Below are 26,010 nucleotides of genomic sequence, written 5' to 3'. Positions count from 1 at the left end.
CAAGAGGGCCCGAACCTGGGTAAACATCGCCTCCCCTGTTCCTGTAACCACCAATCCGAGATCCACGGCTCGGGACCCCCTACCACGAGGTCTGCCGGATTTCACACCGACACCAGGTATAATGATAAACATGCTAGGTAGCATTTAACATCATAAATTCTGTTTTTATCATTTGCCTACTCAAGGACGAGCAGGAATTAAGCTTGGGGATGTTGATACGACTCCGATGTATCTATAATTTTTATTTTTTCATATTATTATATTATCAATCTTGTATGCTTTATATGCATTTTTATATCATTTTTGCGAACTAACCTATTAATCGACTGCCTGGTGCTAGTTGTTGTTTTCTGCATGTTTTTGGTTTTACAGAAAATCCCTACCAAACAGAGTCAAACATGATAGAACTTTTTAAAGATTTTCTTGACCAGAAGGGACCCTAGAAGCCAGACCTGATGTCTTGTGGGCCCCTTATGGATCTGTCTGACCTAATTTCACCGCTATAAATTTCCAAATAATGTAAAAAAAACAGAGCGAGGCCCAAAACAATTATTTTGCCGCCACAAGCCTATGTTCTTTCGCGATCCCATCTAGAGGCCTTTGGAGATACTCTACCGGAGGGAGAATCAATCACGGAGGGGGAATCAATCACGGAGGGCTTCTACATCAACCTTGATACACCTCCGATTATGTGTGAGTAGTTCCTCACATGACCTATGGGTCCATAGTAGTAGCTAGATGGCCCTCTCTTTCACTTTGATCTTCAATACAATGTTCTCTACGGAGATCGATTCGGTGTAATCTTTCTACAGTGTGTTTGTTGGGATCTAATAAATTGTTTGTTGGGATCCGATGGATTGTGGGTTTATGATCAAATTGTTCATTGAAAGTAACTAAGTTATTTCTAAACTTTGTTATGTGTGATTGTTATAGCTTCGTATTCTCTCTGATCTATCCATTTGGTTTGGCCAACTAGACTGATTTACCTTCAGTGGGAGAGGTGCTATGTGGTAGGTTCAATCTTGCGGTTTCCTCACTGTGACAGGAAGGGTAGCGAGGCACATATTGTATTGTTGCTACTAAGGATAAAACGACGTGGTTTGATCATATTGATTGGTTTTACTCTGTCTACATTATGTCATCATGCTTCATGTATTACTATGCTTATCATGAACTTAATACCTTGAGAGGCAAGCATAAATTACTCTCGAAGTGGAGTAATAGTGGTAGATGCAGAATCATTTTGCTCTACTTGTCACGGACGTAATGCCTTTGTACTAATCATGCCATGAAGAATATCATACCTATCCGCTATTCTATCAATTGCCCAATAGTAATTTGTGTACCCACCATTTGTTCTTGAGAGAGATTCCTCTAGTGAAAGCTATGGCCCCCGGGTCTATTTAAATCATATTACCAAAACCCTAAAAACCTTGCTGCAATTTATTTACGTTTATTTTACTTTGCAAATTATATATCTCCTACTATCAGATTTAATCCTTGCAAATAATGAGTACAAGGAGATTGACAACCCTCTTGCCCATGTTGGGTGCAAGTATTTGCTCTTGTGTGTGTAGGTACTACTAAAGGTCGTTTGTGTGGATCTCCTATTGGTTCAATAAATCTTGGTGCTTTACTGAGGGAAATACTTTCTGCTACTATACTACTTCACCCTTCATCTTCGGGGAAATCCCAATGCCTATCACAAGTAGCATGGAGCACAACGTTGAATTTAGCGAATGCAGGTCGTCCTAGTAGAGCATGGTAGCCACTTTGGAACAGAACTATGTCGAAGATTAATTCTTCGACTCGATAGTTGTCGGGTGTTCGAAAGACCGTGTCGAGCGTGACGTTGCTGGTGAGAGACCATGCTTCCTTTCCTGAGATATTTCTTTATGCTAGTTGTTTCCTACTAATAGTGATTAGTGAGTGCCCCATACATAGCCAATGTCCGCCCGTGTTCACAATGCCTTTTAAGGTCGTCCTGATCGGTGGGACCCGGGACTTGTCGAACTACATCTTCTACAAGGTGTCCTTGTAGATGAGGTTAAGGTTGCTGCCTCCGTTCAATAGGACCTTGGATAGACGGTACCCGTCAATGATGGGGTCGAGGATGAGAGACACCACTCCTTGAGTGTGGACTCCCATTGATTGATCTTGATGATCAAAGGTGATCGGAGCATTAGACCACCTGTTCCCCGAGGTCGTCACACTCTCAACGTGATAGATCTCTCAAAGAGCTCTTATTCATTGATTTCTTGAGGAGTGGGTCTCGTAGATCAAGACGATGTCCCACACCTCGGATGGGAAATGTCCCTGGTGGTGATCGATTGTGATACCTCGGCCTGTTTGAGTGTCGGGGTTGTCCAGGTGCTCAAATCCTTCCTTGGCTATATGCCTGACAACCCAACAATTCTTGAGTTTGTGGTGGCCGATGTATTAGGGGAGGTGGAGTTCGGTAGTGATTTGGTTTGGTCGTTTGAATGACTTTTCTTACATGACAACTGGTCATCATGCTTATCAGCGCTAGCGCGGCGGGATTGTCGATTCCGACGTAGGCGCCTACTTTCCTCCCCTGCTTCAGGTATATCCGAACTGGTGTTTTGGTGCCACTTATTGGTTGACCAAGCGTCCTCCATGGTGCAATCTTTTGTCAGTACGTCGGAGAGTTCAATGAATGTCCTAAGACATTTTCGTGAGATTGACCTTCAAAATCCCTCATTGTAGATGTTCTAACGGAATGCCACTATGGCCTCCTCATTTGTGCAATCCGGAATTTCTCTTTTCATGAACAAAAAATGTGTCCAAAATTGTTGGGCCATTTTGTTTGTCCTCTGAATGTCAACGGCTAGATCCCAGATGTCGATCGGCCCTGATTGATCGAGGCAGTACTCTACATGGGGGGTGTAATTCTTATCCGTTCGGACATTGGTCTCCCAGATGAGTTTTCCAGAGGTCGGTCTAATGTAGGCCCGGTCCTTACGGAGCTTGGCTAGCCTGGCTACTGCACTGCGTCCTCAGACCTGAGCTCCAAGCTTGGTCCGACTCAGTGTAGTTTCTGTCCCAAGCCTGGCACAACAGCGTGCTCCGGCAGAAGCCGTCTACTGCTCCTTGACCAGATCTGGTTTCATGGAGGGGGAATTGCAGCAAGGCCAAACCCGTCGAGCTCAACGTCTCGGCGGTGGGTTGGAGTCTCAATCTTCTCCAAGGGACCGCTCAAACCGAAGTGTAGGAATTCTGGCGCAAAAGTTGCATTGTCGCTGATATAATCGATGGCTGGTGACGCCATCGAGCCGCTTTGACTACCTAGAGGGACCTACATGGGCCACCATTGACGATGTTAAATTCAAAAAATCTCGGGTAGGGGGTCCCAATTTGGTAGTCTTGGCTAGATGGTAAAAGGACACAAGGGTTACCGATGTTTACCCACGTTCAAGCCCTCTCGAAGAGGTAAAACCCTACATCCTACTTTGTTATATTGATTGTGGGTGGGGTAAAATTACAGGTGATATACCTCGAGATCGTATAAGAATGAATGTGTCCTCTATGCCCCTGGTATCTCAGTTTATAGACACCGGGGTACCTATACAAATAAGTGGGCCAAATGTAGGGGTGAATGCATCATGGACTACCTCAAGGTCTTGGATTACATGCCAAGCATTCTGATCATTCTGTTATGTTATTCTTGGACCAGAAGAACGAGGCCCATTAGGTGATGAGCTTAGTGGGCTCCTCTGCCCAACCCAATGGTCTACCAATCGACATGCCGAGCACCCCTAATCCAAGACTCCATCACCCTATTCGTATGGCGGGGGTGCATGGGGGCTTTGGGCATCCCTTTGGTGCTTCATGTGCCTTTTGGAAGCTTCCTGATGGAAAATACTCCTATAATTTCTGGGGCTCTATAAATTTGATTTTCCGAAAAATCCAAAAACATGCAAACAACAACAGTTGGCACTAGGCACTAAATCAATATGTTAATCCATAATAATAATAATAATAATAATAATAATAATAATAATAATAATAATAATAATAATAATTGGCTCCAAAACTAAGCCAAAATGATATAAACATAGCATGAAACAATACAAAATTGTAGATACGTTTGGAACGTATCATTGATGTGTCTTGTGTATCGCACTCTTGGCAAGGCTCCCGCGATGATGTATTTGTGTATCGCGCTCGAAGCCGGGGGGATGCGATAAGGTGTTCTTCTGCAAGCATATTGCAATTTTCTATATCATTTTCCCAAATAGATATTGTTTTTGGATATACCTATCTCTAACAAGAACATATTTTTGTTGCACATATCACAGAGATACATCTGATAGTCTATGTGACCAACTAAGGCGTGATTTTTCCTTCATGCACCTAGAAGTATCTATTCCATTCATCTTTTTACCATTTGGTTGTTGTAAGGTGTGAATAGAAAAATAGTTAGAGTGTCTCCAACAATATCCCCCTAAACAAGGTCCCCAAATAGTCTATTGGTGCTGGCCCAATTTCCAAGCCAAAAACATGAGAGTAAGGATGGCACATAGGTGAATTTTTTCCCACATGATGGAAGGGGCAAGGGCATCTCCAACACCGACCCTCAAAATGGATGCACCATTTGTCCACGGGCTGGTCCGAACCAATCTGAGGAAAATGATACGGGAGCTGGCCATCCAACCCTGTCCCTAAACGCTCACCCTAGTTTTTTTTGTCTTATGTCTGCAACACTCAAAATAATAGCTTATCAAATCTTTGATGAGTGAAAATAATCAAATGTGACACTAGTTCAAATGTAAAACTATGTTTTGAAATAGAACTTCAATTCTACTCGCACATATGTTCTAGTTGTCCCCTTTAACCACCCACAAATGCCTGATCAAAATTTTCTTAAGCAACTCATGAGTTTCTCGATTCCAAATTTATTGATGTGTCTCGAAAAACTCACCGAATGTGTCTGGACTTTGATTTAGAAGTTGGATAGGATCACCCATGTTCTCAAATTCTAGACCTCTGGCAACATCTTCACCCTCATCCTCCATATCATGTTTTGCATGATCACACAACATCTCATCACCTCCCATACAAGGTCTCTGAATATTATATTTTTGCAGGTCCTCGAACAACTGCAAAACAGGCATCGAGCAATCCGAATCCCCTCCCTATATCCTTTCTAGCTCCTTGTCATTGGGCAAAATGAGTTCTTTTCTAACCAACTGGCTTAGAGGAGATCTTGACAAAGGGCGCCCGCGAATGATAGATACCGTCAACTGATAGTAGCTCATGTTGTAGTCATGCTCATTGACAGTGTAGTTGCTTGGAGGAGCTTGTCCTTAAGACAACCCAGCAAACAATGGAGACTGATGCAACACATTGATGTCAGTGTGAGACTCGGGGGTGTGAAAGAGAGCGTGCCAAATCTAGGTACCCCATGACGCTTCAAGATTAATGGTGGGATTCTTAACATGGCCCTGATATTGCCCTTGTAGAGCATATGCGCAGTCCTTCCACCTCTAATGCATGCAATCGAGAGATCAGAGCATACATGACTATGTTTTTGCTTCTGAGAGTGCCATGAGCCTTTTGGCGTCTGTAACAGTTGGTTCTCTCAAGTATTCCAAACCCCTCGACCACTATAGTAGCAAATTTGATCATGGTGTCTTCGCATGTGCTCTCACGTATCCGGAGGCACTCGTCCCACGAGCCTAAGGTTGTGCCATATGCAAGCATATGCAATGCAGTCGTGCACTTCTGGTAACAAGATAATCCAATTTTTCCTATGACATCCTTCTTCAAGATGAAGTAATCATTGTAGCCCCAGGCGCCATTGTAGAGGCGATCGAAAACATTTTCCGCATCCAAAAATACAGGCTAAAATTAACTGTGAATAGGGCATTAGGGGCAAAGTAGTCGTCCATCAGTGTCAAATGCCCCCGTGCCATGTTTGACTCCACACTCGATGACCCGCGATTGATCCCTTGAAATTGAAAATTTGACTGTGAATAGGGCATTAGGGGCAAAGTAGTCGTCCATCAGTGTCAAATGCCCCCGTGCCCTGTTTGATTCAACACTCGATGATGTAGGATCGAAAGTATGTCTAGAGGGGGGTGATTAGACTACTTGACCAAATAAAAACTTAACTTTTTCCCAATTTTAGTTCTTGGCAGATTTTAGCAATTTAGCCCAAGTCAAGCAATCAAGATATGGTTCAAGCAAGTATGCAAAGAGTAAATGAGCAGCGGAAAGTAAAGCATGCAACTTGCAAGAAAGTAAAGGGATGGGATTGGAGTATGCAAACGCAATTGGAGACATGGATGTTTTTGGCGTGGTTCCGATAGGTGGTGCTATCATACATCCACGTTGATGGAGACTTCAACCCACGAAGGGTAATGATTGCGTGAGTCCACGGAGGTCTGCACCCACAAAGGGTCCACGAAGAAGCAACCTTGTCTATCCCACCATGGCCATCGCCCACGAAGGACTTGCCTCACTAGGGTAGATCTTCACGAAGTAGGCGATCTCCTTTCCCTTACAAACTCCTAGGTTCACTCCACAATCTTGTCGGAGGCTCCCAAGTGACACCTAACCAATCTAGGAGACACCACTCTCCAAAATGTAATAGACGGTGTGTTGATGATGAACTCCTTGCTCTTGTGCTTCAAATGATAGTCTCCCCAACACTCAACTCTCTCTCATAGGATTGGATTTGGTGTAAAGATGATTTGAGTGGAAAGCAACTTGGGGAAGGCTAGAGATCAAGATTCATATGGTTGGATTGGAATATCTTGGCCTCAACACATGAGTATGTGGTTCTCTCTCAAAAAATGAATGCTGGAAGTGTAGGCACGTTCTGATGGCTTCCCTCACGAATGAGGAGTGGGTGGAGGGGTATATATAGCCTCCACATAAAATCTAACCGTTACACACAATTCACCAAACTCGGTGGGACCGAATCAGAAAACTCAGTCGAACCGATTTAGTTCATAATGTGATTGTTAGGCATTTCGGTGGGACCGACACGTCAACTTGGTGGGACCGATATCATTAGGGTTAGGGCATAACTTAATCTCGATTTGACCGATTACACAAACTCGACTGGACCGACTTTGGCAATAAGTAAACCAGAGAGTTGGTCAGGCAAACTCGGTGGGACCGATCGCTCATCTCGGTTTGACCGAAACGTTATGAAGGGAAATAGAGAGTTTGCAATCCCATCTCGGTGAGACCGAGATCCCTATCGGTGAGTCCAAAGTGACTAGGGTTTCTGGCAGTGGCTATTTCAAATGAACTCGATGGCGCCGGATGGATCAAATCAGTGGGGCCGAGTTTGACTTTTGGTTTGGGACATATGTGGATATGGGAAAGTGGTTGAGGGCTTTTGGAGCATATCACTAAGAATTTTGAGCAAGCAAGCCATTAAGCAACACCTCATCCCCTTTTAATTGTATCGGCTTTCCTATAGACTCAATGTGATCTTGGATCACTAAGATAGAAAATGTAGAGTCTCGAACTTTAGAGCTTGAGCCAAACTTTTGTCCTTAGCATTTTGAGGGGTCCACATTCCTAATCCATGACATGCCAATCATTGAACTTTCCTGAAATGTTTATCTTGAAATGGCATTAGTTCAATGAGCTATATGATGTTAATCATTACCAAAACCACCCAGGGATAGTTGCACTTTCAATCTCTCCCATTTTGGTAATTGATCACAACATATAGATCAAAGCTTCGACAAATGATAATAAGATTGAAGTACATCGTCGGTTTGAGAAGTATGTGATAAGCAAGAGCTCCCCCTAAATTTGTGCATTATATAAAATTTTCTTTGGACTACAAATGCACAATGTGTTAGGATCATGCGTCACTCTTCCATGTCACATACATCTTGGTGGAGCAATCAAAATGATAACAATTGAAAACATGCACTCATCACCAAGCTAAGTGAATGATCATAAATGGATATAAGTGATAATATCATTCAAGCACACATAAAGGTAGCATATGATCAAACACATGATCATCCAAGTATCTCACAAAAGGACATAATGTATCAAGCAAACACACATAAAAGTTCAACCAAATAGAGTGCAAAGAGAGACAAAAGGCAATACTCTCTCTCTCTCTCGAAGACTATGATCTATACATATTTCTCCCCCTTTGGCAAGAAGTTACCAAAAAGTTCAAATATACATAGTGATATGCATCTCTCAGGCTTGGTCTCCATGAGGTGGTGTAGTGATGACTCCCAAGACGAAGGCTTCTGTTGATGTAGCTGGAGCTCGTGGAGTGGCTGCTGGAGGTGGCACTACAACTATGGTTGCTGGTGCAGATGTAGTGGCTCTAGTATCAGGAAACAGGCACTGCATCAGACCTCTTACCTCTTGGCACATGCACTCGCTGAAAAACATTTGTAGTTGTCTTTCCCTGCTTCTCCTCTGCTTCCTCCTGGAGCTGCTCTACTGCTGACTAAATCTCAGTGACTTTGACATCAAGATCATAGAACTTCTACTCAATGATCCTCTCCAAACTCTCCTGATTTTGAGTCAGGGTGGCCAAGCCCTTCTCAATCCTCAAGGTGGATTGGATCACATACCCAAGCTGATCTTGTTTGCTCTTTAGGAACACTTGAGATGCCTCTTCAACACTTGGCATCTTTGCAGCTTTCTCTGCCTTTGCTTTTTCTCTCTTCTCATGTGCTTGCACTCAGGAAGGATCTTTCTCATCCATGACCACAGTGTTGTCCTCAAAATCTGGCTTGAGAGGTAAATGCTCCTTGTCCAACAAATAAGTGCATGTGCCCATCTTTGAGTTGATGAGCACCTGAATATGTGGAGCACACCCACAAGACCTATTCTGATCTGCAATTGTCCTCTTGACTGTTTCCATAATCAGACTCACCACCTTGAACTTCTGTGGGACATCAAATAAGTGCAGCATGTTGATGGAATGTCCTCTTATCATTTTGTGATCTCCAAACTTGGGCAAAAGAGTATGCCTCGGGATGGTATTGATAGTAGGCAAACCAGACAACAAAAACTTCACTGAGCCCAACTTATGAGTTTCTAGGGCATCATCAGGAATCTCCTTGTACATACTTGCCATAGAGTTGTGGTCTTTCTTCTTCTTGGCATACACATCCAAGTCATCCTCATGAGTTGTTGGGGCATTTATCAATCTGGCCCATTCATCAACAGTGGATTGGTACCTAGTACCCTCTGACATCCAGACAATCCTTCCTTCAGGATAGAAGTGAGCAGTGGAGTAGAATTGCATGATTAGCTCATCATTCCACTTAGTGAGTGATACATCTCCAACGTATCTATAATTTTTGATTGTTCCATGCTATTATATTACCCGTTTTGAATGTTTATGGGCTTTACTTTACACTTTTATATCATTTTTGGGACTAACCTACTAACCGGAGGCCCAGCCTGTATTGCTGTTTTTTTGCCTATTTCAGTGTTTCGAAGAAAAGGAATACCAAACGGAGTCCAAACGGAATGAAACCTTCGGGAGCAATCTTTTTGGAACAAACGTGATCCAGAGGACTTGGAGTGCAAGTCAATAAGCAATCGAGGAGGCCACGAGGGTGGAGGGCGCCCTCCCCCCCTACTAGGCGCGCCCCCCTATATCGTGGGCCCCTCGGGCATCCACCGACTGATAACCCACAAGTTTAGGGGATCTATCGTAGTCCTTTTGATAAGTAAGAGTGTCGAACCCAATGAGGAGCAGAAGCAAATGATAAGCGGTTTTCAGTAAGGTTTTCTCTGCAAGCACTGAAATTGTAGGTAACAGATAGTTTTGTGATAAGATAAATTATAACGGGTAACAAACAATGAAAGTAAATAAAGTGCAGCAAGGTGGCCCAATCCTTTTTTTAGCAAAGGACAAGCCTGGACAATTTCTTATAATGAGAAAAGAGCTCCCGAGGACACATGGGAATTATCGTGAAGCTAGTTTTCATCACGCTCATGTGATTCGCGTTCGGTACTTTGGTAATTTGATATGTGGATGGACCGGTGCTTGGGTACTGCCCTTACTTGGACAAGCATCCCACTTATGATTAGCCCCTATTGCAATCATCCGCAACTACAAAAGAAGTATTAAGGTAAACCTAACCACAACATTAGACATATGGATCCAACTCAGCCCCTTACGAAGCAACGCATAAACTAGGGTTTAATCTCCTATCACTCTAGCAACCCATAATCTACTTATTACTTCCCAATGCCTTCCTCTAGGCCCAAATAATGGTGAAGTGTCATGTAGTCGACGTTCACATAACGCCACTAGAGGAAAGACAACATACATCTCATCAAAATATCGAACGAATACCAAATTCACATGACTACTAATAGCAAGACTTCACCCATGTCCTCAGGAACAAACGTAACTACTCACAAAGCATATTCATGTTCATAATCAGAGGAGTAATAATATGCATTAAGGATCGGAACATATGATCTTCCACCAAGTAAACCAATTAGCATCAACTACAAGGAGTAATCAACACTACTAGCAACCCAGAGGCACCAATTTGTGGTTTGGATACAAGATTGGATACAAGAGATGAACTAGGGTTTTGAGAGGAGATGGTGCTGGTGAAGATGTTGACGGAGATTGACCCCCTCCCAATGAGAGGATCGTTGGTGATGACGATGGTGATGATTTCCCCCTCCCGGAGGGAAGTTTCCCGGCAGAACAGCTCTGCCGAAGATCTAGATTGGTTCCGCCAAGGTTCCGCCTTGTGGCGGTGGAGTTTCATCCCGTAAGCTTGCCTCTGATTTTTTTTCCAGGGTAAAAGCCTTCATATAGCAGAAGATGGACACCGGAGGGCCACCAGGGGGACCAGGAGACAGGGGTGCGCCCAGTAGGGGTGGGCGCCCCCCCCCACCCTTCTGGCCAGGGTGTGGGCCCCCTCTGGTATTTCTTTTGCTCAATAGTTCTTATTAATTCCAAAACTGACTTCCATGGAGTTTCAGGATTTTTGGAGCTGTGCAGAATAGGTTTCCAATATTTGCTCCTTTTCCAGCCAGAATTCCAGCTGCCGGCATCCCCCCTCTTCATGGTAAACCTTGTAAAATAAGAGAGAATAGCCATAAGTATTGAGATATAATGTGTAATAACAGCCCATATTGCAGTAAATATTTATATAAAAGCATGATGCAAAATGGACGTATCAACTCCCCCAAGCTTAGACCTCGCTTGTCCTCAAGCGGAAGCCGAAATCGAAAAATATGTCCACGTGTTTAGAGATAGAGGTGTCAATAAAAACAAAATACGGACATGAGGGCATCATGATTATTCTTATAACAACAACATATATAGATTTTGTCAGATGATTTCTTATGGTCAAGTAACGATCAATTCATAATGTCAAGTATGGTTCAGAAACTTCATTGGGAACTAACAAACTATAATCTCAGTCACTGAAGCAATTGCAATTTATCATAACATCAGAAAGAGTCAAGAATAGAGCTTTTCAACAAGTCAAAACACTCAACTATCATGTAGTCTTCTACAATTGCTAACACTCACGCAGTACTTGTGGTTATGGAGTTTCAGCCGGACACTAAGAAAGATAGGGGCTTATTGTGTTGCCTCCCAACATATTCACCTTCAGGTGATGTCAACAATAATAGTTCATGCTAACTTACATCCAATTGGATATATATATATATATATATATATATATATATATATATATATATCAAGATATTTCAAACACGAGGAGCTTGCCAAAGGATAAAATGAAAAAGGGAAAGGTGAAGATCACCTTGACTCGAGCATAAAGTAAAAACATAAAGTAAAAGATAGGCCCTTCGTAGAGGGGCAGAGGTTGTCATGTGCGTTTAGGGTTGGATGCATGAAATCTTAATGCAAAATAATGTCACTTTATATTGCCACTTGTATATGGACCTTTATTATGCAGTCCGTCGCTTTTATTGCTTCCATAAGAAGTTTGTATAAAGCTTATTTTCTCTACACTAATAAGTCATACATATTTAAAGAGCAATTTTTATTGCTTGAAACATGACAACTTACTTGAAGGATCTTACTCAATCCATAGGTACGTATGGTGGACTCTTATGGCAAAACTGGGTTTAAGGATATTTGGAAGCACAAGTAGTATCTCTACTTGGTGCAAGGAATTTGGCTAGCATGAGGGGGAAAGGCAAGCTCAACATGTTGGGAAGGTCAATGACAATATACTTTAACTGAGATGTGAGAAAACATAAACCATTACATTGTCTTCCTTGTCCAACATCAACTCTTTTAGCATGTCATACTTAATGAGTGCTTCACAATCATAAAAGATGTCCAATATAGTATATTTGCATGTGAAAACCTCTCTTTCCTTGTTACTTCCTATTAATTGCAACGATGACCAAAACTATGTTTGTGAACTCTCAACAACTTGTATGCCTCATACTTTCTATGTGTGAAGTCATTACTATCCATAAGATCAATATAAACTCTTTTATTCTTTTTATTCTTTCTACTTCCTCAAGATCATAGCAAGATAGCAAAGCCCTTGACTCAACACTAATCTTTATTATAGATAGCTCACGGACTCGATTACATAAAGAGATCACAAAGCAAAACTCAAAACTAATTGATACTAAAACTTCAATCTACTAGATCAAGATACTACTAAAAGGATCGAACTAAATAAAACGGTAAAGATAGGAGTGTGATGGTGATACGATACCGGGGCACCTCCCCCAAGCTTGGCAGTTGCCAAGGGGAGTGCCCATATCCATGTAATTATGTCCTCGGAGGTGGTGAAGTAGGAGTTGTTGATGATGTAGGCTTGTCGTTCATCTTCCAAGGCATAGGCTCACCATCATAGAAGGATGATCGGGTCTCCGGGATCCTCAAATCTGCAGCCAAACTCATCCTCTTGAATCTATATTCATACTCATAGTTTTGGTTTTGCAGGTCATAGATCTGGGCTTGGAGGTGCTCGATTTTCTCTTGAAGCTTGAAGATGGTCTCCCCAATGACCTTGGCATCTAGCTTGTGGTTGTTGGTGAACTCCGTGATCATCATCTGGTTGGCATTGAGTCCACGCTCCACCATCCCTTGGCACTTGAAAACTTGTTGCTCCATGGCTTCGAGCTTCGTCTCCATGCTTCCGGTACGCCTTGGTCCCTCCACATCGCGGATGTGCAGCACCCCCTCACGCATCTCAATGGTTTGAGGGTGTAGCAGCACCTCCGTGAGATAGGGGTTGATAAACCTCTTGAAAAACTTGTCCTTGGGAGTGCTTGGAGACGTCTTGATGCTCTAGATCTGTCAGAAAAACAGCTCGAAACGAAAACATAGGATATTTGCATGATACGATGGTCAAAGCCTTCGGGAGATTATATAATGAATTTTTACTGACCGAAATACGTAACGTACAAGAAAACGGATTCCGGGGGGCACACGAGGTGGCCATGAGATAGGGTGCGCGCCCAGGAAGTGTGGGCGCGCCCTCCACTCTCGTGGAGGCCTCGTGTACTTCCCGGACTACTTCTTTTTTTCCAAAATTCTTAAATATTCCAAAACGGATAAAAATTGCCATTAGAATTGTTTTGGAGTTGGTTTACTTACTGTACCACATGCCTATTCCTTTTCGGAGTCTGGAACGTTCTGGAAAGTGTCCCTTATGTATTCCTCGGGGTTACGGTTTCAGCAATATTAGTTTCAACATTGATAGGATTACCTGAGATATAATGTTTAATTCTTTGACCGTTCACCACCCTCGGACTTGTGCCTTCAAAGTTGTTGATTTTTATGGCACCGGAACGATAGACCTCCTCGATAACGTAAGGACCTTCCCATTTGGAGAGAAGTTTTCCTGCAAAAAATCTTAAATGAGAGTTGAATAATAACACATAATCACCTACGTTAAACTCACTTTTTTGTATCCTTTTGTCATGCCAGCATTTAACTTTTTATTTGAATAGCTTGGCATTCTCATAGGCTTGGGTTCTCCATTCATCAAGTGAGCTAATGTCAAACAACCTATTCTCACCGGCAAGTTTGAAGTCATAGTTGAGCTCTTTAATAGCCCAATATGCTTTATGTTCAAGTTCGAGAGGTAAGTGACAAGCTTTTTCATAAACCATCTTATAAGGAGACATACCCATAGGATTTTTGTATGCAGTTCTATAGGCCCATAATGCATCATCAAGTTTTTTGAACCAATTCTTTCTAGATCTATTCACAGTCTTTTGCAAAATTAATTTGAGCTCTCTATTGCTCAACTCTACTTGACCACTAGACTGCGGGTGATAAGGAGATGCGGTTATGATTAACATCATACTTAGCAAGCATCTTACGAAAAGCACCATGAATAAAATGTGAACCACCATTAGTCATAAGATATCTAGGGACTCCAAACCTCGGAAAAATAACTTCTTTAAGCATTTTAATAGAAGTGTTATGATCAACACTACTAGTTGGAATAGCTTCTACCCACTTAGTAACGTAATCAATAGCAACTAAAATATGTGTATAACCATTAGAGGCAGGAAAAGGTCCCATATAATCAAAGCCCCAAACATCAAATGGTTCAATAACAAGAGAATAATTCATAGGCATTTCTTGATGTCTACTAATGTTACCAATTCTTTGACATTCATCACAAGATAAGACAAACTTACGAGCATCTTTGAAGAGAGTAGGCCAATAAAAACCGGATTGCAATACCTTGTGTGCAGTTCAATCTCCAGCGTGGTGTCCTCCATAGGATTCAGAGTGACACTTGCGTAGGATCTTTTCCTGTTCATGCTCAGGTACACAATGTCTAATAACACCATCTACTCCTTCTTTATAAAGGTGTGGGTCATCCCAAAAGTAATGTCTTAAATCATAAAAGAACTTTTTCTTTTGATGGTATGTGAAACTAGGTGGTATAAATTTAGCAACAATGTAATTAGTATAATCAACATACCAAGGAGCAGTACGAGAAGCATTAACGACCGCTAATTGTTCATCAGGAAAGCTATCATCAATAGGTAGTGGGTCATCAAGAACATTATCTAACCTAGACAAGTTGTCTGCAACGGGGTTCTCAGCTCCCTTTCTATCAATAATATGCAAATCAAACTCTTGGAGCAAGAGAACCCATCTAATGAGTCTAGGCTTAGCATCTTTCTTTTCCATAAGATATTTAATAGCAGCATGATCAGTGTGAATAGTAACTTTGGAATCAACAATGTAAGGTCTAAACTTATCACAAGCAAACATAACTGCTAAGAAATCTTTTTCAGTAGTAGCATAATTTCTATGGGCAGTATCAAGAGTCTTACTAGCATACCGGATAACATTCAATTTCATATCAACTCTTTGCCCTAGAACAGCACCTACAGCATAATCACTAGCATCACACATAATTTCAAAGGGTAAATTCCAATCAGGTGGCTGAACAATAGGTGCAGTGATCAAAGCTTTCTTAAGTATTTCAAATGCTTCTACACAATCATCATCAAAGACAAAAGGAATATCTTTTTGCAATAAATTAGTCAGAGGCCTAGAGATTTTAGAGAAGTCCTTAATGAACCTCCTATAAAAACCGGCATGACCAAGGAAACTTCTTATACCTTTTATTTCCTTGGGACATGGCATCTTTCTAATAGCATCAACCTTAGCTTTATCCACTTCAATACCTCTCTCGGAGATCTTATGCCCCAAGCCAATGCCTTCATTAACCATAAAGTGGCACTTTTCCCAATTCAAGACGAGACTAGTGTCTTTGCATCTCTGCAAAACTTGATCAAGGTTGCTTAAGAAATCATCAAAAGAGGATCCATAAACGGAGAAATCATCCATGAATACCTCACAAATCTTTTCACAAAAGTCAGAGAATATAGCCATCATACATCTTTGAAAGGTAGCAAGTGCATTACATAAACCAAAAGGCATACGTCTATAAGCAAAAGTACCAAAAGGGCAAGTAAAAGTAGTTTTTGATTGATCCTTTGCTGACACAGGTATTTGAGAGAAACCAGAATAACCATCTAGAAAGCAGAAATATGTGTGTTTCGATAGTCTTTCTAGCATTTGATCAATAAAAGGTAAAGGGTAATGATCTTTCTTAGTAGCTTTATTTAATTTACGGAAATCTATTACCATCCTATAACCTGTAATAATTATTTGCAGGATCAATTCATCTTTATCATTAGGAACAACGGTAATACCTCCCTTTTTAGGAACACAATGGGCAGGGCTTACCCAATCACTATCAGCAACGGGATAAATTATACCTGCCTCAAGGAGCTTTAGTATCTCCTTTCTTACCACTTCTTTCATCTTAGGATTCAATCGTCGTTGAGGATCTCTAACTAGTTTGGCACCTTCCTCCAAATTAATTTTGTGTTGGCATAACGTGGGACTAATGCCCTTGAGATCATCCAGAGTATATCCAATAGCAGCACGGTGCTTCTTCAGAGTTTTCAATAATCTTTCTTCTTCTTGCTCTGAAAGGTTAGCACTAATAATAACATGATATATTTTCTTTTCATCAAGATAAGCATACTTAAGATTATCAGATAATGGTATGAGTTCAAACACGGGATCACCCTTGGGTGGAGGGGGATCCCCTAGAATTTCAACGGGTAAGTTGTGTTTCAGAATAGGCTCATGTTGAAGGAACACTTCATCTATTTCCCTTCTTTCCTTCATAAACATATCATTTTCATGGTCTAGCAAATATTGTTCTAACGGATCGGTAGGAGGCACGTCAATAGAAGCAAGATCAATAATCTCATCCTTACTAGGTGATTCTCTATCACGAGGTTGTCTACGAAACTTAGCAAAATTAAACTCATGAGACATATCCTCTAAGCCAATTGTAACAGTATCCTTTTCACAATCAATCTTAGCATTGACAGTATTCAAGAAGGGTCTACCAAAAATAATGGGACAAAAGTCATCTTGTGGGGAACTAAGAACCAGAAAATCAGCAGGATATTTAACCTTCCAACACAAGACTTCAACATCTCTAACAATCCCAACTGGTGAAATAGTATCTCTATTGGCAAGCTTGATAGTAACATCAATACCTTCCAATTCAGCGGGTGAAATATCATGCATAATTTCTTTATATAAGTCATAGGCATGCCTACCACGGGTCTATGTATCTTAGCATCTGGTTTGACAATATTAGCAGTCTCACCACAGAAATAAATAACATGCCCATCTAAATCATCATCCAAGAGATCTTTAACCATAGCAATACTAGGTTCAACTTTAATTTGCTCAGGAGGTGTATAAGTTCTAGTATTACTCTTACGAACAACAGTCGAAGTCTTAGCATGATCCTTTATCCTAATAGGAAAAGGAGGTTTCTCAACATAAGTAGTAGGAACAATAGGATCAATATAAGTGACAGTCTTTTCTTCAACTGTAATAGGTGCAACTACTTTTACTTCAACGGGAGGATTATTTAAACCACTTCTCCTTAGGGAGATCAACGTGAGTAGCAAAAGATTCACAGAAAGAAGCTACTATATTAGAGTCAAGTCCATATTTAGCGCTAAATCCACGAAAAGCATCGGTATCCATAAAAGATTAAACACAATCAAACTTAGGTGTCATACCTAACTCCTTACCATCGTTGGAACCCCAATCTTCAGAGTTGCGTTTAATTCTTTCCAATAAGTCCCATTTGAATTCAATAGTCTTCAGCATATAAGAACCAGCACAGGAAGTATCGAGCATGTTACGATCATTGGGAGAAAGACGAGCATAAAATTTTTGAATAATCATTTCTCTGGAGAGCTCATGATTGGGGCATGAATATAACATTGACTTAAGCCTCCCCCAAGCTTGAGCGATAATTTCTCCTTTGCGAGGCCAGCAATTATATATGTAATTACGATCACGATGAACAAGATGCATAGGATAGAACTTCTGGTGAAATTCCAACTTCAATCGTTTATAATTCCAAGATCTCGTATCATCACATAGCCTATACCATGTCAATGCATCTCCCTTCAAAGATAAAGGGAAGACCTTCCTTTTGACAACATCATTGGGAATACCTGCAAGCTTAAATAATCCACAAGCTTCATCCACAAAGATAAGGTGTAAATCGGGATGCAATGTTCCATCTCCTGCAAATGGATTAGCTAGCAGTTTCTCTATCATACCCGAAGGAATCTCAAAGTAAATATTTTCAGTAGGTTCAGTAGGTTGAGGAGAAACTCTTTGCTCTTCTGGTCAGGGTGAAGATACCCCGAACAAGCCCCTCAAAGGATTAGTTTCCATAGTAACAAGTGACAGAAAATTTCAGCACACTATATAAATGTTTCCTTACCAAGGTCCACTCACCAAAAGCGCTACACTCCCCGGCAACGGCGCCAGAAAAGAGTCTTGATGACCCACACGTGTAGCGGATCTATCGTAGTCCTTTTGATAAGTAAGAGTGTCGAACCCAGTGAGGAGCAGAAGGAAATGATAAGCGGTTTTTAGTAAGGTTTTCTCTGCAAGCACTAAAATTGTAGGTAACAGATAGTTTTGTGATAAGATAAATTATAACGGGTAACAAACAATGAAAGTAAATAAAGTGCAGCAAGGTGGCCCAATCCTTTTTGTAGCAAAGGACAAGCCTGGACAATTTCTTATAATGAGAAAAGAGCTCCCGAGGACACATGGAAATTATCGTCAAGCTAGTTTTCATCACGCTCATGTGATTTGTGGGTGCTTTGATAATTTGATATGTGGGTGGACCGGTGCTTGGGTACTGCCCTTACTTGGACAAGCATCCCACTTATGATTAACCCCTATTGCACGCATCCGCAACTACAAAAGAAGTATTAAGGTAAACCTAACCACAGCATTAGACATATGGATCCAAATCAGCCCCTTATGAAGCAACGCATAAACTAGGGTTTAAGCTTCTGTCACTCTAGCAACCCATCATCTACTTATTACTTCCCAATGCCTTCCTCTAGGCCCAAATAATGGTGAAATGTCATGTAGTCGACGTTCACATAACACCACTAGAGGAAAGACAACATACATCTCATCAAAATATTGAACGAATACCAAATTCACATGACTACTAATAGCAATACTTCACCCATGCCCTCGGGAACAAACGTAACTACTCACAAAGCATATTCATGTTCATAATCAAAGGAGTAATAATATGCATTAAGGATCTGAACATATGATCTTCCACCAAGTAAACCAATTAGCATCAACTACAAGGAGTAATCAACACTACTAGCAACCCACTGGTACCAATTTGTGGTTTGGATACAAGATTGGATACAAGAGATGAACTAGGGTTTTGAGAGGAGATGGTGCTGGTGAAGATGTTGATGGAGATTAACCCCCTCCCAATGAGAGGATCGTTGGTGATGATGATGGTGATGATTTCCCCCTCCCGGAGGGAAGTTTCCCCGGACGAACAGCTCTGTCGGAGCTCGAGATTGGTTCCGCCAAGGTTCCGCCTCGTGGCGGCGGAGTTTTGTCCCGTAAGCTTGCCTCTGATTTTTTTTTCCAGGGTAAAGCCTTCATATAGCAGAAGATGGACACCGGAGGGCCTCCAGGGGCCAGGAGACAGGGGCGCGCCCCCCACCCTCCTGGCCAGGGTGTGGGTCCCCTTTGGTACTTCTTTTGCTCAATAATTCTTGTTAATTCCAAAACTCATTTCCGTGGAGTTTCAGGATTTTTGGAGCTGTGCAGAATCAGTTTCCAATATTTGCTCCTTTTCCAGCCAGAATTCCAGCTGCCGGCATCCCCCCTCTTCATGGTAAACCTTGTAAAATAAGAGAGAATAGCCATAAGTATTGAGATATAATGTGTAATAACAGCCCATAATGCAATAAATATTGATATAAAAGCATGAGGCAAAATAGACGTATCACCGACCTACTTCTTCCTCCTATATATACTCATGTACCCTAAGAACATCAGTGGCAACCACGAAAAACTATTTCCACCACCGTAACCTTCTGTATCCGCGAGATCCCATCTTGGAGCCTTCGCTGGTGCTCCGCCGGAGGGGGAATCAACCACGGAGGGCTTCTACATCAACACCATAGCCTCTCCGATGTGTTGTGAGTAGTTTACCACGGAACTTCGGGTCCATAGTTATTATCTAGATGGCTTCTTCTCTCTCTTTGAATCTCAATAACATGTTCTCCTCGATCTTCTTGGAGATCTATTCGATGTAAGTCGAGATCCGATGAATTGCGGGTCTATGATCAAGTTTATCTATGAGAAATATTTGAATCTCCTCTGAATTCTTTTATGTGTGATTAAGTTATCTTTGCAAGTCTCTTCGAATTATCAGTTTGTTTTGGCCTACTAGATTGATCTTTCTTGAAATGGGAGAAGTGCTTAGCTTTGGGTTCAATATTGCGGTGTCCTTTCCTAGTGACAGCAGGGGCAGCAAGGCACGTATAGTATTGTTGCCATCGAGGATAAAAAGATGGGGTTTATATCATATTGCATGAGTTTATCCCTCTACATCATGTCATCTTTCTTAATGTGTTACTCTGTTCTTCATGAACTTAATACTCTAGATGCATGCTGGATAGCGGTCGATGTGTGGAGTAATAGTAGTAGATGCAGGCAGGAGTCGGTCTACTTGTCACGGACGTGATGCCTATATACATGATCATGCCTAGATAATCTCATAATTATTCACTTTTCTATCAATTGCTCGACAGTAATTTGTTCACCCACCGTAATACTTATGCTATCTTGAGAGAAGCCACTAGTGAAACCTATGGCCCCGGGTCTATCTTTTATCATATAAGCTTTCAATCTACTTTTATTTGCATCTTTACTTTTCCTATCTAAATTATAAAATACCAAAAATATATTTATCTTATCATATTATCTCTATGAGATCTCACTTTCACAAGTGGTCGTGAAGGAATTCACAACCCCTTTATCGCGTTGGTTGCGAGTTCTTGTTTGTTTGTGTAGGTGCGTGGGACTTTTGAGGAGCCTCCTACTGGATTGATACCTTGGTTCTCAAAAATTGAGGGAAATACTTACGCTACTATTGCTGCATCACCCTTTCCTCTTCAAGGAAAACCAACGCAAGCTCAAGACGTAGCAGTGAGCTTCTGACCAACAAACTTGTCCACTCCACAAGCCTTGAAGCTATCATAGACACCTGGGAAGTGATCTTCATTCTCTCTGATTTATGTCCAGTCAACCCATCTCATATCACAGACTATTGGCTTCTTGTCAAGCAGAATGGTCTCATAAAAGTCTTACTGTTCCTTAGTGTGGAACCTGTAATCCACAACAATTCTCCTCCATACAGAAGATGGGTCACTTTTCCTCCAAAGTCTCAGACCTGCATCCTTCCTGATGCTCATGTCCTCTGCCACAGGATGTGTATCATTGTGGTTTTGGATCTTTGGTTTGAACTTCCTTAGCACTTGGGCTTCAGCTTCATCTTCTTCTTCTTCAGCTTCAGGCACTGGGGCCTTGTTCTTTTCCTTGACAGGGATGTTTCTTGTGCTCCTCTTGGGTGCAGACTTGGTGGCTGGAGCAGCAGCTTTGGGAGCAGGTTTGGGCTTAGGAGCAGCCCCTGACTTAATTGCATCTCCCATTAGCTTTTGTGCCTTAGGTGCTGGAGCAACATCCTCTTCCTCTTCATCATCAGATCTCATCATGGAGGGCTTGCCAATGACTCTAGCAATGGTCTTCTTGACCCTCTCCTTTCTTTTCTTCTGGCCATCTCCAACTGCCTCACCATCATCTATAGTGGGCTTCATGGTTTCTTCTGTGGCAGCCTTTCTTGGCTTGGAGGTTGGGATCCTCCTAGCAGGTGCCTTCTTGTTCATGCCTAGCTTTGTGGATGCAGCAGTGCCAAACTCCTTCTTCACCACTCTCTTCTTTGAGGTGGCCTCATCTTCAACTGCAACATAATCTTCATCTTCAGAATCTGAAGTTCTCTTCTTCCTTGCTCTAGTAGCTGCCTTGGGCAAGTTACTAGGTGTGCTCCTACTGCCCTCATCATAGCTGCTTGAGGGACTAGTGCCCTCACTCAACTGCTCTTGCTGTTCAGATCTGTTCTGGCTGTCACTCTAGTCAGACATCTTGGCAACAACTGACAGCAAACCCTGTGAATAGATTATAGATGAGGTAGAGTAGATGAGAATCACAAAGTACAGAGGTTTTGCAAAACAAATTGAGTCAAAAACTTAGTTTTAGTTCTCTACATAAATGATCTCGAAGCTACCGAATTGACAAACTCGGTGATACCGAAGAAACACTTGGAACCTAAAATAGTGAACTCAGTCAGACCGAGTCACAGTTTGGTGGCACTGAGATTGCTAGGGTTTCACAGAATCTTGAACTCAGTCACACCGATTTGCAGTTTTCGGTCAGACCAAAAAGTGCCTGTGCAATGGCCTAAGACGAATCGGTGAGACCGATTTCTACGATTCGGTCGGTCTGAGATGAGTTCTGCGGAGAGCTAACCCTAAATTTTTTGAATCAAACTAGGCCTAAGGAAGATTTAGCTGGATAGATTGATCTCATTTGTGGCAAGAATCATGGCATTGTCCTTGTGCTAGGAATCAGAGTGAAAATGACAGCACAAGGGGTCGAACACGTACTCTAGTTCGGCGGGTGTTCGCTATGGCGGCGACGGCGGGGCAGATTCCGTCGACGGCGGAAGAAACCAGCAGCGGGAGGTTGATGGCGGCGATGAGGCGATCCGAAGACCTGAGGAGGCAGAGCAGGACACGCGCGGGCTGAGGGGTTTTGAAGTATTTTCCAAAATCTCACCCGTGGGTATTTATATCCTGACCCTGTCGGTGTGACCGAGTGGAACAACTAGGTGGCACCGAGATTGCAGAATCGCAAGCAGTTGCTGCAACTCGGTGTGACCGAAGTGTTCAAATCGGTTGCACCGAGATGAAAACCTAGATCAACTTAGTGAACTCGGTGTGATCGAAATGGATGTCTCAGCCAGACCGAAATGCACAAAGAGGTTTTGGAAGTTTAAGTCTATGACGAATCGGGGACTCCGAGTGCTCCTCACACAGAGTGGTTCGAATCTAACTTGATCAAACTTTGTGATGTAGCATGAATAGAGTTTGAGACAAGGAAAGCATAGATAGCTAGAGAAGGTTCTTAGCCATTCTTGTCCATCCACTTGGCAAAATAAAAAGAGCCAAACAATCAAAACAACAAGTGGATGTCCTCGAATGAGTGAAATATGCAACCAACATGCTCACACAATAAAATGGCAAATGAAATATGTGGCAAAGCATGCACAATCATTCTAGCATCTATCAAGCCATTGGCGATGACTAGGTCATCTATATATGAGTATATTGACTTAGGAGTCAAATGAGAACATTTGATCATAGGTCATACTCATCGTTTAAGCACAAGTGGGGTTACCACTTTTACATAAAGCATTGTTGTGTTCACACCATTAGAGTTGCTTTAGCTCAATTCTTAGAGTAAAGCTCCCCCTAGATGTGATATCCCCCCTAAGAGGGATGAACTAACCTTGGGTTTTGTCGATGATGACTTCATGTAGGTGTTGAAGATGTGGATGCTCAATGTTGATGTAGATCTTTCGGAGCTATCCATTGGAGTGAGTTGCACTTTCAATACCTACACGGGTTAATCCCACAAGGAACAAACAAGGATATCCATACACATAGAGTGATGCACACACACAAGATGATGTCCATGAAAGCATTAGGTTACCTTGTACCTTGTCCCAACAAGAGGGTTTGTTACTCCTTTAACTAGTGCAAGATGTGGAAGTTGATTGCACAGTGAAGTATGTTGGCGGAGTCACCCTCAAGAACTCTCTAGTTCTTCTTCTTTGGGATCCACATCATCTTGATGGGAATCCTTGGGGTTGTAGTGGAACTTGATGAAGTAGAACTTGATGTAGTCTTGGGAACCCACTTGACCAAGGCCTTGGGAGCTTCTTCAAATGTATCAATCTCCTCTTGAAACTTGTCCTTGCCATTTTGCTTATGGTCTTATGGTGGAAGATCATCTTCAGCTTGTGTCCCTTGGAAAGAAGTAGGATCATTCTTCTCTTGTTGGGGAACAAACTCCGTCTTGGGGTATTGATCTTCTTCCCACTCAACTCCATTGGCATTGAACTTTCGTTCAAAACCAACACCTTGATTCTTCCGGTGCCTTCCTTGCTTGCGTACAATTCCCTCAAATTGCTTACTTCCGGCAACACTCTTGTAGACACCTTTCTCTATAATTCCCTTCAATAAGGTTTTTTCTTGCTCAAGTGTAACTTGGCTAAGAGAAACATTAGTGGAATCAAGAGAACTACTAGAAGCAATAATATTGGATTTAGCATATTATTGTTACTACTAGAAGAAGAATCTTTCTTACTCTTGTTGCTAGATTTTACTTGAGGCATGTAAGTAGATAAGAGTAGACGCTTGGCAATGTAAGAAGAACTTTTCTTGCGAAGATCATAATTGTTTGCCTTTAAAAACTCATGTTCTTGCTCAAGGTTGAGCTTTTCAAAGCGTAACTTCTCATGAGTCTTTAAAAGTTCTTGATGATCTTCCAAGGTAGTTTCATGAGCTAACTTAAGAGTGTTTAGTTCTTTAGTTAGACGCTCAATCTTCTCCTTATCATTGTCATTCATTTTATCTTGATTAGCATGACTAATTGACGTTTCATCATAGTATTCATCACTAGAGTTGTCAACAAGTAAATCATCATCACCTAACAAGTCATCTTCATCACTATTGAAATCAACATACTCAGGGTGTGATACCTTTGGGCCTTTAGCCATGAAGCATCTTCCAATTCCTTCATTTGGTGAGTCAAATATGTCGTAGGAGTTGTTTGACACAAGTGCTAGACCGGCAACACCTTCATCTTAACTTCTCTTGGAGTGACCGTCGGAGTCGGAGCCGGATACCCATTCACCAACATGAGCTTGATGTCTTTGCTTTGTGTAGCTCTTGGATGATTTATCCTTCCTTTCTGAATCCTTGCTTCTCCGGGAGGTTCTTCGTTCATAACGATCATCTCTACTTCTTCTCTCTCTTGGTGGTGATTCTTCTCTTCTACTTCTTCTTTTAGGTGAATCTTCTCTCCTTTTGTAAGGAACCGTACACTCATTGGAGTAGTGTCTGGGTCTTCCCCAATTGTAGAAATTATGTTCATGACTCGAAGATCTTTTGTCATTGTAGGACCTTGACTTGGAACTTCTTTCCTTGCTTCTACTCTTGTAGAACTTGTTGAAATTTTTCACCATTATGCTCAATTCCTCATTGAAGATTTGTTTCTTACTTGATGATGTAGGAGCATCACATGAGGCTTTGTAAGAACCACTTGACTTGTTGTGAAGCTCTTCCTTATCCTTGAGTGACATCTCATGAGCAACAATTCTTCCAATGACTTCCGTTGGCTTGAGATCTTTGTAGTTGGGCATCATTTGGATCAATGTGCACACGGTATCATATTTTCCATCCAAGGCTCTTAGGATCTTCTTGATAATGAATTTATTGGTCATCTCTTCACTTCCTAAGCCGGCAATCTCATTTGTGTTGAAAGCAAGCCTAGAGTACATTTCAGCGACACCTTCACCATCCTTCATTTTGAACTTGTCAAGTTGACTTTGAAGCAAATCCAATTTGGATTCTTTGATGGAGTCGGTACCTTCATGCATATCAATCAACTGGCTTAGAGGAGATCTTGACAAAGGTCGCCCGCGGATGATAGATACCGTCAACCAATAGTAGCTCATGTTGTAGTCATGCTCATTGACAATGTAGTTGCTTGGAGGAGCTTGTCCCTAAGACAACCCAGCAAACAATAGAGACTGATGCAACACATTGATGTCATTGTGAGACTCGGGGTGTGAAAGAGAGCATGCCAAATCTAGATACCCCATGATGCTTCAAGAATAATGGTGGGATTCTTAACATGGCTGTCGGTGTCAAAACCGGCGGATCTCGGGTAGGGGGTCCCGAACTGTGCGTCTAGGCAGATGGTAACAGGAGACAAGGGACACGATGTTTTTACCCAGGTTCGGGCCC

Source organism: Triticum aestivum, chromosome 3B (genome assembly GCF_018294505.1).
Source record: "Triticum aestivum cultivar Chinese Spring chromosome 3B, IWGSC CS RefSeq v2.1, whole genome shotgun sequence".
Taxonomy (NCBI): domain Eukaryota; kingdom Viridiplantae; phylum Streptophyta; class Magnoliopsida; order Poales; family Poaceae; genus Triticum; species Triticum aestivum.
Note: the sequence above shows the minus strand (reverse complement) of the source record.